Source organism: Salmo salar, chromosome ssa04, assembly GCF_905237065.1.
Source record: "Salmo salar chromosome ssa04, Ssal_v3.1, whole genome shotgun sequence".
In the NCBI taxonomy this organism is placed as follows: domain Eukaryota; kingdom Metazoa; phylum Chordata; class Actinopteri; order Salmoniformes; family Salmonidae; genus Salmo; species Salmo salar.
The window spans coordinates 42899285-42914185 of NC_059445.1; the positions used below are offsets into that span (position 1 = coordinate 42899285).

Genomic DNA, 14901 nt, shown 5'->3' on the forward strand with positions numbered 1-14901 from the left:
ACCTTCCTTATAACTGTAAAATACATATTTGCATATTTAGTGTGCATATTTTCTAAAGGTCTCTCTTCATCAAAACATCTGCCCCTATCGCTGTGAACTTCTCACAGAGCTCTAGCTTAGCCTCCTGGACTTGTTAGGAGCTAACTTTTCATCTCATATTAATATTGACTGTTTATGACAAACAGAAAGTGTTTTTTGTTTAAAATCTATTAATTATTTTAGATTACTGGCTATAAATGAGCTCTGAATGTGCTACAGCAGCAAAACCACTCTCTCCTGTTGCATTACAATGTAAGGATTTCAGACATACGCGTTGTTAGTGGCTGTGACATAGAGTTCAGCCAGGAGTTGATGGAAAGTCGAAAGAGCTAATTAAATGGTAGGACAGACATCCCAGCTTCAAGTGGTGTCAGATTTCACATCCTGCTTCACACAGGTAGAAGATACATACTCCTGTGTCTGTCAGAATCAGTGTTATTACTCAATGCAAGCCATCTCGATCTATGCTGTCCACATATCAATTTTTAAGTGAAAATGTCGGTTGGAACTGGTACCAGAACCACGCAGTTGAGGTCTCAACATACTGTTCGTTCTAAGTTAGAATAGTAGAATATACAAGGTGCAATTTTGAAATTTGGATGTGCATCATCAGTTTGTCTCTAGCTATGTCAGTCAATGATAGTCACTCAATTAACCCATGTCAGCAATTTTTTTTTTTTTATTGATAAGTTAGTCTAGCAGCCAGCTATCTAAACTTAACCATCATAGTCAAATTACCGGCTGGGGGGCCCCCATTGATTTTGTTAGTCAGTCTCACTCAGATATCATATTAAAACCCGCAAACATTTCTTTCCACCCTATGGAAAAATGTGTAGAATCGCATGAAATTAGTTATAAATTGCTAAATTTACTCTCCGCCCATTGGCAAAATGTGTAGAATTGCAGCAAACTTTCTTTAAAACGGCAACATTTTCTCTACACCCCATGGCAAAATGGGTTGAATTGCACAAAATGGAGGAGGGGTTATGCACATGTGGGTACACAGACTGCGGTCCCTCATGATGAGTTCTGATTTTTTGTGGCCCCCACCCTATCAGAGTTGCCCATCCCTGGTTTAAACTGAGTCGATGTCCACAGGGGCTTGGGGAATTGGATTACTCACCTGCCCTGGCCCTGAGCAACTAACCTGAATGGCTTTGCTACTGTAGATGCCTTGGTGGCTCAAATCTGTAACTGTGAGCAAGTAGGCTAATGGTGCTTTCCGTGAGAGGCAAAACAAAGAAAACATGATTACTTGATATTACATGAATATATATCCATTGTTTAGTAGCCTAAGGTTGTGCAGGGAGGCCCTGCTGTCAGGGGAAACTCAGTGAACATTTGTGGAGGCCAGGTCTGCTGTCGCTCACTGGGCTGGAGCTCATCAAGAATGATGTGATTATAAGTGGCTTTCGATTATGCAACCATGGACACAATGCCAGTCTGTGGGCAGTCCATTACTCCAAAACCAGCAGAGTGACAACCATTTCATTTGTTTATCAGTTCCCCTGTCCATGAAGACCATAACCCTCTTCAAAATGTCTGAAACATTGCTCTCATAGGGAGTTACAACCATGGGTTCCATCCAAAGGTTATTTGGTTACACTTAGTTCTTGAAGGCGGTAAATTATTCCCCAAATTAGTTGCTTTACCATTATAATTTATTTCAACCTAAATACATCTATTAAATTTCACATTCTACAGTATGCCGTGGAGCGCCATTCTTTACTTACCCCAATGTAACCTCTGGTTATAACAGTAAGATTTAAGGAGATTACAATGTTTCAATAGACACGCTGCTATAAACTGTTGTACCCTCTCCTGCACTGTTTCTGCATGGTGCCTAACCCTCACTAGGGTGAGTGATTATGAACATGGTATTTTGCTTGCTAATGCCTGCAATGCAGTGAAGAAAACGATATGACAACAATTACGTCTAATGTAACTGGCCCCTCTAACAGTACAACTGGCCTCAGCTTGGCCCCCCCAGTTGAAATGGTCTAGAACCGCCACTGCTAACCCTGTCCATTGATAGCGAAATAAGAGAGGGCTGCATTTGCAGATATCCCCGTGTCTGCCTATCCTTCCCGTTCTCCCCCATTTCCATTGCCTTTGCTTCTATGCTCTACTGATGCTGATGTGAGTGTTGGGTCCGTTTCCATCACTCATTCGCGCCTACACCCATGTGCATCTCTCTATCGTAGGCTATTCTTCGAATGGACTCTGAGAAACAGCATTTTCCAATTCATTGTAGGTTAATTGTGAAACATTCTGCTGAACCTGTTTATTATTTGGTTAATTTAGTGCAGACAAACAGTAGTTTGGTATTCTGGTTGCTGTGGAGAATAAATGGCCGATCCAAAAGGAGCGAGGGTCTTTAAACGATCCAGCACTGTGTCAATCATTAGACTCAATAATTCAGCATCAACACCCGCTCATTGCCTGGTTAACAGAGACTAGTGCCAAATTAGATTTAAAAAATAAATCAAATATAAACAAAAGATTCTGAATACAAGACCTTATTTATTAAGAATAAAATGACCGAGAATAGCATATCAATTCAATCCATGTTCGCAAGGAAACCTGCCTGTGAAGCCTATTCGTGAAGAAGCGTCTAGGTAAGCTGAACGACGTCTCCAAGATCCAGCGCATCAAAAAAGGAGCACCATTGATAGGCTAGTGTTCTTTGGAGGCAACATACAGTGAGTTTTGCTGTGCCACATTGTATACGGAGAAGGAGTCGAAGGACAGGAGGCTGCTATATTGGGCAGCAGCAAGTGAGTATTACTGCTATACAATGCATTGACCAACACCGAACCAAATGGATTAATCATTACTTTACCTTGCACATATTCATTCCGCAAATAAGCTACCACTTTAACGATAAACAAGGTTGTTTAACAATAAGCTAACCAACACGTTGTCTCATTGGGAGGAGGTGCGTTGGATTGGATACAGGCAACTTCATATAGGATATTGTGTGCACCTTTAAAAAATATATTCATTCTGAACGCTAGTGTCATTTTGTGTATCTCTTATCAACCGAGTTTTAAGAATTGATGTTATTTTCCTGTCTTGCAACAGTACCAGATAGGAAGAAAACCTGCTTGTCCCCTGCCATTCCGAAGAGCTAAGGATGATGATCTGTTAAGACAAGTTTTTTAGTTCCTGCTGGCAGAGCGCTGTTCAGGTGAGTGATAATAATGTTCTTTCTACAGAGAGTTTGACCTATTCAAGAGACTATGGAATACTGTGTGTTTTTATTAAAACTATGGAAGTAATATAACTCAAATAACTCATTTGTCATAACCTCAGTCAATCGCTTTGTTTGTACCCTACAAGTTTACTTGTTAACGTTTGTAGTACCTCAGCTACAGTATTGTGTCCAATTGTTGATGCTGTCTATAACACACCTGTTTATTGTCAACCTGTGTGTTAGTGTAATGTTCTAAATCCTCTTCATGATAGTGTTGTCATGGTAATGCTACAAATACTTGTCTTATTAAGATGTGTCAATATGGTTTACATAACACATTGAGATTAGGTTATACCTGAGTCCAGAGTGTTATTGTACCGCAGCAACACTGTAACTACAAATTGCACATCCAAAGTAGTGTTTTTCCACCAGACAAATGACATTAAATGACAAGGTGAATTGCTGGTAGTATGACCGTGTTGTTTCCTGGATGAAACATATGCATTGGTGTGAGAAGAGAACCTCTATATTTGTGTTTTTTTCATTAGTGCAACGCATCAGCGTGCATGTTGTGCTGCATAGGTGATGTAGATTCCCTTAATGATACTTATGAAGGATGAGAAAAAGAGGATGGAGACCTGAGATGTTTAGACCATATATTACATAATCCTGTGGATGCCTTCGCTCTTCACCTGAATAATCTAATGTTGAGTTAGTGGTTCTATTTTTATTTACCACATGTTAGGGGAATCCAGTTCCGGTTTTATCTGCTCTCGTAGGGCTTGGCTCTGGACAAACGTTGAATGCTGAGAGAAAGGGGGTTTGGAGCTTTCTTTGATACACAGCCGTTTGTATTTTTGCATTTTGAATATTTCTGATCTCATTTTCTAGGTTAGAGGATGGTAAATGTGATTAGTTGTGTTTTAGTGCGATACATTAACTACCCATCCTAGAGGTTTCAGTTATTATTTGTAACAGTCGTCGTATGGAGTGGACCAAACTGCAAGCGGGTATATTTATCATCTTCTTTATTTGAAGGAAAAACAACAAAACACTTACACAAAACAAACGACGAAAACAGTCCCGTAAGGTGCTCAGACTATACAAGGAACAACCACCCACAAACACAACTAACCCACTTAAATTTGGCCTCCAATTAGAGGCAACGACAACCAGCTGCCTCTAATTGGAGATCGTTCCAAAACCCCAACATAGAAATAGAAAAACTAGATAAACACATAGAAATAGAATAACATAGAACAAAACCCCAAAAACCCGAAACACACAAAACACACAAAACAAACACCCCCTGCCACGCCCTGACCAAACTACAATAACAAATAACCCCTTTTACTGGTCAGGACGTGACATTATTATTATTATTATTATTATTATTAAGGAGCTGGTGTGAAAAAGAACAATGGCAGACAGCAACTCATTGAACAAATCCATAGTAATTTAAGCTCTGTGCTCCTATGAGTTCAGTAGCTACTGTTGGACTTGGTCATAAAGGTCTGTAAGAACAAGTACGTTCAGTGTTATATAGTGTTATAAATACCATTTCAATTATGTTCAGAAACATGACGCAAACATGAATCTATTAAAATGACATAATTACTTAATCTTTGTCATTTTAGTGCCTATTTAGTTTATTTATTAAATGTATCAGTCCTATTTTATTGTCCTTTATATTATATCAGATTTAAAATAGTTTCCTCTCTTAAGATACAAGTATCAACATGTCTGTTTTTACATGTACAGTAGGGTTATTTTGTCAAGTTGAGACATTCTGTCCATGGCCAACATCCTCATTGAGCTGGATTGGCTCTAGTACCATTCTTTGCTGTTTTTTGAGGTTTGGTTAGAGACATGAACTTTGACTGCTGGCGTATTCCACCAATATTTGTTCTGCTTCTGCAATCCTGCAATCTGATTGGTTGTGAGTAGTGGATTCACTGTCTTTCTCAGTTCATAAGTCACAACCACAGAGATAACTTTCCTGTTCGACTCACCAGGATGTGGGTGGGTAATAGTACTGCCAGGGTTCAGGGATGCCTCTCAGAGAAAAATGTGCATTGAAAGAAAGATCACATGTTGGGTCTAAAATAGATCGGTTTGTCACCATTTTTAAAAAGATCAATATCACAACAATGATCCTGCACGTGGATTTATTGAAAACAGTGGATATATCTCCTCTGAAATCTGGAAATGTACCATGTGCTGGTGTGTTAGGTCATGTCGGCTGCGTTTCCAAGGCAGCCCAATTCAGATTTATTTTCTCACTTATTGGTCTTTTGACGAATCACACCAGATATTTTCACATCAGCTCTTTTTCAGAGCTGATCTGATTGGTCAAAATACTAATTAGTGAAAAAAAGATTAGAACTGGGCTGCCTGTGTAAACCCAGGGGTCTTGTATTCTCATGTACTTAGGTCAGGTCTGTTGTCAGTGTTGTGTTGTCGAACCCTGTGTACTTTTTCAAGCAAGGGGTCTTGGTGACAGAAGTTGCATGTTCATCCCCTACTACTGCTGATGAACTCACTTAAAGTTTGAGTTCATCTTAATGCAGGTTGTGGATAGATACAATTCATGTGATCCATGCTCTGGATATTGGGAAGCCAAAAGAAAACACATACACATTCTTATCATGATTATGGATTTCCCAGCTCCACCCAGAACCTGGGGTTCAAGAGAGGGTTAAACACATGTGCTATGTGGAAGAAGCTTTTTGTGGGCTTCAGTGAGGCATTTTGTTAAATGTCTCCCAAATGTCATTCCAGTCTTACAAATTGCTAAAAGGAATAGGTCAACGTGTTCTGTTTTGTGTGCACAGAGACCTCTGTGTTCATCAAATCCCAAAGTTATTCTCTACTGTGTTGAGCTTTCCAGGACCCCAATCAGGCGATTGAATAGAAAAACATGTGCCCCAGTCCCTAGACCATTACAATTTAACATGGCAAACTTATCCACTGTGCACAGTGAATCCTGGGATGCTTTACTGAATGCACAAACATGGTTATGGATCCTTTCTTCTTTAGTCCTGAAGGAATGTTCATTTTAGATTCAATGTCTGTTTCCTGTTTAGTGTTTGGCTTTGTGACGCACTAAATGAAGTTGCAGAGGCGTTGTAATCTCTCAACAGAAACTGATGAACGGTCCTCAGGGTCTTGGTTAATTATTCACATTTTGTTGACTGTGTGTGTGTGTGTGTGTGTGTGTGTGTGTGTGTGTGTGTGTGTGTGTGTGTGTGTGTGTGTGTGTGTGTGTGTGTGTAACATTAACGCGCATCTTCCATCTAATGAGATGCAATAACAGGGCATGTGTCACAATGACTGAGAAAATCAAATGTCTTTTGCAATGTTTATGCAATCGTTTTTTTATGTTGACACAGACCCTTACCACTAAACATCTTGAAGTGACTAATTGGAACCAAGCTACCAACCTGTTATATTGTTATGATAGAATGGCACATTAGGTCTCATTCCCTCTTAAAATATGAGGGCGCTTGACAAATTAAATCTGGCAAACATTGCCTGTCCACTCAAACATGTACTGCAAAGTACTTTCATAGTACTGCTATAGATCATTGTAGAGCAACATAACTGTTCTGGTGTTTCCAGATGCTGTCCATGGTTCTGATTCTGCATGTTAGAAACAGCTACACCAGTTTGATGAAATCTTGCTGATTAACACAAACCACTGAAGACAGGAGGAGTAGGAGAGCTCGGAAGTGCTACCGATTATTTTCCTGAAATTAAAAGCACACTATGTTGTATGTCCCTGGGCTCCACCCCGGTGAAGAGAATCCATATGGAGAATGTTAAATCCCATACTCTCTCTCCCCCTCTTTCTCTCACTCTCTCTCCCTCCCTCGTAAAAATGAACTTTTTTTAAACGATATGAGAACGGAAGTGAACATTTTGCTTGTTCTGGGAACGTGCATTTTTAAGTTGCAGGGAGGTTCTGAGAACGTTTTACTATGGTTCCCTGAACGTTTTCCTGGGAGGTTTTATTAATGTTCTGAGAAAGGAAATGATTGGTTATTTGAAGGTAAATAAACAATGTTTTGATGTTGCAATAAGATTTTTAATAACACCGCTAGCTTAATTTGGGTTAACTGTTTTGAACTCCAAGTACTGATAGGACACAAGGAAATTAATTTGCTTAAGCATTAATCATGCAAACACATTTATTTTTTACTGTGGCACGGCGTCAGTGAGTTTCGAAACCTATGATCTTCTGTTCTCTATCCATGGAATTAGTCTGCTGCGCCAACAGGATTGAGCTACTGTAGCATGCCATGTTTCTTTTTTTACTCATACAAAGCTGTTCATTTTAGTGTATTCAAACAGACCTCATTTCAAAAGAAACAAGCAGTCATTAAGATCAGGGGTGGCCAATTAGTTGGCGCGGCCAACACACCTGAACACACTTAACAAGATAGTGTATAGAACCATGAGGAAACCTGCAGAAAACATTCTGCTGAAGTACTGAAATTATTCCCACCTAGGAAGCATATGTTTCTCAGAACATTATGTGTTCGCTGGGTATCCTGCACCATTCTCAGAATGTTGTGGGAGGTTATATGCAAAATAACCATAGGAAAACCACACTCTCACCAAGCACTTAGAAACATATTGTTCTTAGAACGTTATGTGCCAGCCGGGACTCTACCTCTATGGAGATGTGTTAAAGGTTAGGATGGAAAGCTCAACTTTTTTATCTCCTCCCTGCATGGAAAATAATGTTTTGTATGTAGAGTGAATTCTATTTTGAATTGGACATGACATTTTAATTATGAAATGCTCATGATGCATACATACAGTCAGGTCCATAATTATTGTCACTCTTTATAAAGATGAGCAAAAAAGTAGAAACCCACCACTGGTGTGCCTGGCCAAACAGCTCTATTTTCATGTCATCCAACAAATGTAAACGCCTGGAGTTTTCTAAACGGCACTGGCACATGGATTGGAACCGGTGCATTGGTCAGATGACATGAAAATAGAGCTGTTTGGCCAGGTACACCAGCGGTGGATTTGGTGTTGAAAAACAGAAGCAAATGCAGAAGATAACCAAATAACTAGGGTCAAATATTATGGTGGTGTATATTTAATGTTATGAGGCTATTTTGCTTCCAATGGTCCTGGGGCCCTTGTTAAGGTCAACGGCATCATAAACTTTATGAAGTACTAGGACATTTCAGCCAAAAACCTAGTTGCCTCTGCCAGGGGGTGGAAGTGAATCTTCCAGCAAGACAATAATCCCAAGCACTAATCAAAATCCACAAAGAAATGGTTAATTGACCACAAAATCAACATTTTGCAATTGCCATCTGTCTCTGCAGTTTGAATTGAAGAGGGCAGTCCATAAGAGCAGACAAAGGAAATATTCTGTATGGAGGAATGGTCTGAAATTGCTCCCAACGTGTTCTCCAATCTCATAAAATATTTGTGTCGTTATCCTCGCAAGGGGAGGGTGTTAGAGTACTGAAAACAGTGGTGGTAATAATTATGACCCCTATCTTTTTGATAAACAAAATCTCTTTCTCTGAGCAATTGCATTAGTATAGAATAATACAATTCCCCAATTATTTGGGGCATACAATATACAGGTAACTGCCAAAAATAAAGGAAACACTTGAGTAAATGAGGGATACAAAGTATATTGAAAGGATGTGCTTCCCCAATCCACACAGGTGTGGTTCATAAATTCCTTAAGCAATTAACATCCCATCAAGTTTATGGTCACGCCCAGTTGACCATTATTTTGGCTACCATGAAGCTCTTCCGGTGGCTCGTGGTGGCTCAACGCCCTATTAAGACACTATGTTGCTGTTTCTTTTCTTTTGGCAGTTACCTGTAGCTCAGTATATGTATTATTTATTTTATACAGTCTTTTTTGTCATCTTTATCAAAGGTGCCAATCATTTGGAACCGGATTGCACTCCATTCCAGCCATTATTATGAGCCGTTCTCCCCTCAGCAGCCTCCACTGCTGTCTATATCACGCTCTCTCTCTTCTCTTTCCCTTTCTCTCTCTCTCAACATGAGTGGGCAGTGTGAATGTCTCTGCCCAGCATAATGCCAGGCTACACACTTCTCACCAGACAAAGTAAAAACACAAAGTCACACCTGAAGACACCCAGCGGATATACACCTTTTTCAGCCAGCTGTGCATGACACTGATTATAAGGAAAGTTGTTTCTGCTGTTAGAAATGTCTGGTGTTTTTGCTTAATGATAATTGAAAGGAGAAGATGCTTTAGCCATAGTAAGAAGGCATAGTACCAATGTTAATACTTCCCTTCATATAAATGCTTTTCTGTGGTATCTGGTTTTGTTCAGCTATTTGGGGATGTGCCCACACCGGCTTCATCTCTATGTAATTATGCAATTATATAATTACTGATTCAAGAAATGAAATGGGCCTGGAAAGCTGAGTGAATGTCAATGACTCTTGAATGGAAATTTGACTGCCAACAGAAGGGGGAGAGGAGGAGGAGGAGGGGGTAGCAGTGAAGAGTAAAGGAGAAGGGCTGTGCAAGACGTGTGGATATAGATTGGCAAAGTACAGAGAAGTTTTAAGACCAAGAAGAGAACATATGGGGGTTATTTGGCAACACAACTAGTGGAACAGAAAACTTGAAGCGGACATGGGGAACGGGGGCAACAAGACTGCCAGCTGCTACTTGAGACATAGAGAGGAGAGGAATGGAGAATCTTGCTGTGTCTGCCCCTAGGCAAATGTCACCAATTGAAAGTTTAAAAAAGAGTAGTGTTATTTTTGGCTGGTAAATGCCAAATGCTACAGATGCTGTCTCCCAGGCAACTACTACCTGTGGCCTTTTGCATTGTGGTCTCTCCCAGGCAACTACCTGTGGCCTTTTGCTGGGTGGCCTCACTTGACCTTATATTCATCATTCATCAGAGGCAGAAGAGCACATGGGGTTATGTTGCAACAACAGACACGCAGCACTGACAGGTAAACATCAACAGTTGTGAATTTGAACTCATCTTACTGGCTTGCTTCATTAACAACTGCTGTTGTAATTTGGTGGGTGCTTATATATGTACTATAGTGTGTTTTATAGGCATGTGTGAAATGGAAATGTGTTTTTTGCATATCCCAACTCCCCCTGAGACACCCTCGGAGAGTGCTGTCACCGCCAGTGTGGGGTCACAAGCATTTTGCTGCACCTGCTTTAACATCTGCTAATCTGTTTACTCAACAAATAAATGTTGATTTGATTGCTGATCCTGTTGAGGTCGGGGTCAAAAATATTATTTTTCTTCTTGCTGCAAAAATATGTGCTTTGGATTCATTATCACAGAAACCTGATAAGCGGTTGATTGAACAGGGTTTTAGATAAGAGGATGGAGGTTTGTAGAAAAGCATAGTTCCATTGCTTGTTACACATTTACTTACCTGAACATCTCTCTGAGGATAAATAGGTTAAGTAATTGTTGGATTGTGTTTGTTCAGACTATTGAGTGGAGCAGGCGATGAAATGAAAAGCACATTCACCTCAGAAATTAGTGTGGAACCATTTCATTCTGTTCCTCAAGTCCTGTTTGAGATTATTTAGGATGGTCTGAATGGTAATGTGTCGCATGTGCTGTGAATATGAATCTGTGTGCGGACGAGTGTGCAGCATATTGAAACAGAGGAACCTGACAGCACTGAATATGCAAGGAGCTGAGCTAGGATAGCCTTCATGTTTCACAACTCAAGGGGAATGCCGTTGACCTATTTAAAATGTCATTTTCTATCACGTTTGATGCCTTACAAATGACGGTACTGTAGTGTTTGTATCAACTCAATTAAATAGGGTTACGGTTAGAACCTTATGCCTATGTGATTGTGTAATGTAACTGTCATGGCAGTCTTAAAACTGGAACACCTTGAATATTGTATCGCAGTGTTGAGAATAAGATCCCACTCCAGCAGTATTTATTTATGAGTTATCATCTCGGTGTCTGTCTGTCAGTTTGTGTCCTGGTATGCAAAAATATGTATTTTTTTTCATTTTGCGTGGGTGTGCAACATGTGTGTGTTTAGGCATGTACAGTTGAAGTCGGAAGTTTACATATACTTAGGTTGGAGTCATTAAAACTAGTTTTTCAACCACTCCACAAATTTCTTGTTAACAAACTATAGTCTTGGCAAGTCGGTTTGGACATCTACTTTGTGCATAACGCAAGTAATTTTTCCAACAATTGTTTACAGACAGATTATTTAACTTATAATTCACTGTATCACAATTCCAGTGGGTCAGAAGTTTACATACACTAAGTTGACTGTGTCTTTAAACAGCATGGAAAATTCCAGAAAATTATGTCATGGCTTTAGAAGCTTCTGATAGGCTAATTTACATCATTTGAGTCAATTGGAGGTGTACCTGTGGATGTATTTCAAGGCCTACCTTCAAACTCAGTGCCTCTTTGCTTGACATCATTGAAAATCTAAAGAAATCAGCCAAGACCTCATAAAAAAAATTGTAGACTGGTTCATCCTGTCATCCTTGGGAGCAATTTCCAAACGCCTGAAGGTACCACGTTCATCTGTACAAACAATAGTACGCAAGTATAAATACCATGGGACCACGCCGCCGTCTCATCGCTCAGGAAGGAGAAGCGTTCTGTCACCTAGAGATGAACGTACTTTGGTGCGAAAAGTGCAAATCAATCCCAGAACAACAGCAAAGGACCTTGTGAAGATGCTGGAGAAAACAGGTGCAAAAGTATCTATATCCACAGTAAAACGAGTCCTATATCGACATAGCCTGAAAGGCCGCTGAGCAAGGAAGTAGCCACTGCTCCAAAACTGCCATAAAAAAGCCAGACTACAGTTTGCAACTGCACATGGGGACAAAGATCGTGTTTTTTGGAGAAATGTCCTCTGGTCTGATGAAACAAAAATAGAACTGTTTGGCCATTATGACCATTGTTATGTTGGGAGGAAAAAGGGGGAGGCTTGCAAGCCGAAGAACAGTTGTGGGGGTGCTTTGCTGCAGGAGGGACTGATGCACTTCACAAAATAGATGGCATCATCTAAGTACAATTATGTGGCTATATTGAAGCAACATCTCAAGACATCAGTCAGGAAATGAAAGTTTGGTCGCAAATGGGTCTTCCAAATGGACAATGACCCCAAGCATGACCCCAAGCATCACAAAGCCCTGACCTCAATCCTATAGAAAATCTGTGGGCAGAACTGAAAACGCGTGTGCGAGCAAGGAGGCCTACAAACCTGACTCAGTTACACCAGCTCTGTCAGGAAGAATGGGCCAAAATTCACCCAACTTATTGTGGAAAATTTGTGGAAGGCTACCTGAAAAGTTTGACCCAAGGTAAACAATTTAAAGGCAATGCTACCAAATACTAATTGAGTGTATGTAAACTTCTGGCCCAGTGGGAATGTGATGAAAGAAATAAAAGCTGAAATAAATCATTCTCTCTACTATTATTCTGACATTTCACATTCTTAAAATATAGTGGTGATCCTAACTGACCTAAGACAGGGAATTTTTACTAGGATTAAATGTCAGGAATTGTGAAAAACTGAGTTTAAATGTATTTTGCTAAGGTGTATGTAAACTTCCGACTTCAACGGTATGTACACTGAACAAAAATATAAACGCAACATGTAAAATGCTGGTCCCATGTATCACGAGCTGAAATAAAAGATCGCAGAAATGTTCCATTCGTACAAAAAGTTAATTTCTCTCAGATTTTGTGCACAAATTTGTTTACATCCCTGTCATTGATAATTTCTCATTTGCCAAAATAATCCATCCACCTGACAGGTGTGGAATATCAAGAAGCTGATTAAACAGCATGATCATTACATAGGTTCACCTTGTGCTCGGGACAATAAAATGCTACGTGTAACCACGCCAGCCCAGGACCTCCACATCCGGTTTCTTCACCAGCAGGATCGCCTGAGTCCAGACACCCGGACAGCTGATGAAACTGTGGGTTTGCACAACCAAAGTATTTCTGCACAAACTGTCAGAAACCGTCTAAGGGAAGCTCATCTGCGTGCTCGTCGTCCTCACCAGGGTCTTGACCTGACTGCATTTCAGCATCGTAAACAACTTCAGTGGGCAAATGCTCACTTCGATGACAACTGGCACGCTGGAGAAATGTGCTCTTCACGGATGAATCCTGGTTTCAACTGTACCGGGCATCGTGTGGGTGAGCGGTTTGCTGATGTCAACGTTGTGAACAGAGTGCCCCATGGTAGCGTTGGGGTTATGATATGGGCAGGCATAAGCTACGGAAAATGAACACAATTGCATTTTATCGATGGCAATTAGTACACAGAGATACCGTGACGAGATCCTGAGGCCCATTATCTTTCCATTCATCAGCCGCCATCACCTCATGTTTAAGCAGGATAATGCACGGCCCCATGTCGCAAAGATCTGTACACAATTCCTGGAAGCTGAAAATGTCCCAGTTCTTCTATTGCTTGCATACTCACCAGGCATGTCACCTCATTAAGCATGTTTTGGATGCTCTGGATCGACGTGTACGACAGCGTGTTCCAGTTCCCGCCAATATCCAGCAACTTCTCACAGCCATTGAAGAGGACAATATTCCACAGGCCACAATCAACCGTCTGATCAACTCTATGCAAAGGAGATGTGTCATGCTGCATGAGGGAAATGGTGGTCATATCAGATACGTGACTGGTTTTCTACGCCCCACCTTTTCTTTAAGGTATCTGTGACCAACAGATGCATATCTGTATTCACAGTCATGTGAAATCCATAGATAAGGCCCTAATGAATTTATTTCAATTGACTGGTTTCCTTTTATGAACTGTAACCCAGTAAAATCTTTGAAATTGTTGCATGCTATGTTTATATTTTTTGTTCAGTGTAATTCTCCACATTACTGCTGCCATGCATGTGATGTAGGTTCCCTGCCCCCTCCCTTTCCCCATCCACGACTTCAAAGTCAAGTCTTCAATCCCTCACTTCCCTCAGGAAGGGGTTTAAAAAATATTCTCTCACTCTCTGCCATTTCACTGTTCTCTCTTTCTTCTTTTGTCCCTCCCTCTGTGTTATCCGAATGTGCATGTTGTAGATAATAGGAAACCATTTTAAATTAGCTGAATGAAGAAGGGAAGATTTAAACCTCAGCTCTGTCACTTCCATGAAGCAAAGCCTCATATATTTGAAATAAACAGTCTTGCCTGCCTTGGTTATCTGTGTTTTGTATTTACAGAAATTATGCCAAACAGTGAAAGGAAACATGAATCACTGGCTAGTGCTGAGCGATTAACCGAAATGTCTGTTATTTTTCTTTTTTTAAACAACTAAATTGACTGATGTCAGTTAAATTATTTGAATTCCATTTCGTTCTGTTTTTTCGGTGAGCTCAATGCGCACATCGCACAGTTTCTCTAAAGATAAATCCGATCCTTCTTGAACTGTGCGATGTAGTAGGGAGTTGTAGTTTTAAAAAGGCCAATATATCTACATAGTTTAGTGCATAAAACATGGTAATTAACTACAATGAACACAATTGCGTGTTTACTTGTTCGGTCTGCTTCGTGATCTCGTGTTCTCCACCTGAAAATACATGATATAACACCTTACCCAAACCGGCCGCGCGCGTGCGCAAATTGATGTTGTCACCACACACCAAACGAGA

General features: G+C 40.3%; 1 protein-coding gene across 1 annotated transcript in view; it reads left to right on the forward strand.

The window, feature by feature from the left end:
• Positions 1–2173: 2173 nt before the first annotated feature.
• Positions 2174–14901, forward strand: part of slc8a4a (solute carrier family 8 member 4a) — a 49770-nt gene continuing 37042 nt past the window's right edge. Inside the window, exons 1-2 of the mRNA XM_014196458.2 lie at positions 2174–2816; positions 3124–3229. The gene's annotated coding sequence lies outside the window, so the exon portion shown is untranslated. The remainder of the gene's footprint in view (positions 2817–3123; positions 3230–14901) is intronic.